Source organism: Aethalodelphis obliquidens, unplaced genomic scaffold (genome assembly GCF_003676395.1).
Source record: "Aethalodelphis obliquidens isolate GAN/ISIS:26980383/991018 unplaced genomic scaffold, ASM367639v1 scaffold53, whole genome shotgun sequence".
Classification (NCBI taxonomy): domain Eukaryota; kingdom Metazoa; phylum Chordata; class Mammalia; order Artiodactyla; family Delphinidae; genus Aethalodelphis; species Aethalodelphis obliquidens.
Window position 1 is genome coordinate 6,472,870 of NW_020837997.1, and position 2,335 is coordinate 6,475,204.

The following is a 2,335-nucleotide window of genomic DNA, read 5'->3' on the forward strand; positions in this document are numbered from 1 at the left end:
TCTCTCATTTCTCCAGGGTGCTCTAGACCCTGACATCAGAGAGAAATAACATTTAAAGTAATCACAGTGAAAATGAATAAATAATTTGCATGTGTTCATTATGCTGTTAAATTCATGAAGAAGTAAGTAAGGACATAGAGTCAGTTTCTGATGACCAAGACATAAAATAAATGTTTGAAGGTGACAGAATCATATGTAATCTTCCTGTAAATTGAGTATAAATCCCCAGTTCTGTCAGACTCACACATCTTACTGGAAACATATTTGGTCTGTTTTAGGACCCAGTGACCTTTGAGGATGTGGCTGTGAACTTCACCCAGGAGGAGTGGGCTTTACTGAATCCTTTGCAGAAGAAACTTTATAGAGATGTGATGCAGGAAATCTTGAGGAACCTGGCCTCAATAGGTAAGCATGACAACATTCCTTCACTTCTTCAGTTAGAGAACAAGTATTTCTTGCCCATCAACACTGTTCCAAGATGTGGAATATGGAAAAGTAATACAGTAGTCCCCCCTTATCCACAGGGGATACATTCCAAGACCACCAGTGGATGCCTGAAACTGCAGATAGTACTGAATCCTATACATACATACCTATGATAATAAGTTTAATTTAGAAATTTGGTGCACAGTAAGATATTGATAACAATAAGAATAGAACATGTAAAATAGACATGAACTTAACATGCGTGTTAAGTGTCCATAACTTGCAGTTTGAGATGAGACAGCAAAACTAAGATCAACTTCTTTTTCCTTCTTTACAATTTCATGATAGAAGATTCATTTTTCCTATAGATCTTAGCAACATCAGTGTATGATTTTTTTCTTCCCTTAAATCAAGAACTTTCATCTTTTCACTGAAAGGAAGCACTTTATAACTTTTCTTTGGCATATCCTAATTACCAACATCACTATTCTTGCACTTTGGGGCCATCGTTAATTAAAATAAGGACTACTTGAACACAAGCACTGCAATACCACCACAATAATCTGAAAACTGAGATGGCTACTAAGTTACTGATTGGCAGGTAGCATATACAGCATGGATACACTGAACAAAGGGATGATTCACATCCTGGATGGGACAGACCTGGACACTGCAAGATTTCATCATATTACTTGGAAGGGTGCACAGTGTAAATTAGTATTTTCAAACTGCAATTGACCATAGGTAACTGACACCATCAAAAGCGAAACTGTGGGTAAGGGGGAACTGCTGTACATTGGTAAATAAACTAAGCATGGACTTCCGGGAAGATGGCAGAAGAGTAAGACGCGGAGATCACCTTCCTCTCCACAGATACACCAGAAATACATCTACGCGTGGAACAACTCCTACAGAACACCTACTGAATGCTGGCAGAAGACCTCAGACCTCCCAAAAGGCAAGGAACCCCCCACGTACCTGGTTAGGGCAAAAGAAAAAACTAAACAGAGACAAAAGGATAGGGACGGGTCCTGCACCAGCGGGAGAGAGCTGTGAAGGAGGAAAAGTGTCCACACACTAGGAAGCCCCTTCGCGGGTGGAGACTTCGGGAGGCGGAGTGGGGGAGCTTGGGAGCCACGGAGGAGAGCACAGCAACAGGGGTGCGGAGGGCAAAGCGGACAGATTCCAGCGCAGAGGATCGGGCCGACCGGCACTCACCAGCCGAGAGGCTTGTCTGCTCGCCCGCCGGGGCGGGCGGGACTGGGAGCTGAGGCTCCGGCTTTTGTCGGAGCGCCGGGAGAGGACTGAGGTTGGCGGCGTGAACACAGCCTGCAGGGCGTTGGTGCGCCGCGGCTGGCCGGGAGAGAGTCCGGGGAGGGGTCTGGACCTGCCGAAGAGGCAAGAGACTTTTACGTCCCTCTTTGTTTCCTGGTGCACGAGGAGAGGGGATTAAGAACGCTGCTTGAGAGAGCTCCAGGGACGGGCGCGAACCGCGGCTAAGAGTGCGGAGCCCAGAGACGGACATGGGATGCTAAGGCCGCTGCTGCCGCCGCCAGGAGGCCTGTGTGCGAACACAGGTCACTAGCCACATGCCCTTCCGGGGAGCCTGTGCAGCCCGCCACTGCCAGGGTCCCGGGATCCAGGGACGGCTCCCAGGGAGAGCGCACGGCACGCCTCAGGCTGCAGCGTCACGCCGGCCTCTGCCGCTGCAGGCCCGCCCCGCACTCCGTGACCCTCCCTACCCCCCCGGCCTGGGTGAGCCAGAGCCTCCGAATCAGCGGCTCTTTAACCTCGTCCTGTCTGAGCAAAGAACAGACGCCCTCCGGCGACCTACACGCACAGGCAGGGCCAAATCCAAAGCTGAGCCCCTGGGAACTGTCAGAACAAAGAAGAGAAAGGGAAATCTCTC

At 49.2% G+C, this 2,335-nt stretch overlaps 1 pseudogene; it reads left to right on the top strand.

The window, feature by feature from the left end:
- The first annotated feature begins 349 nt into the window (after window positions 1-349).
- The window catches only part of LOC113608566 (zinc finger protein 709-like), a 9,919-nt pseudogene continuing 7,933 nt past the window's right edge, over window positions 350-2,335 (top strand).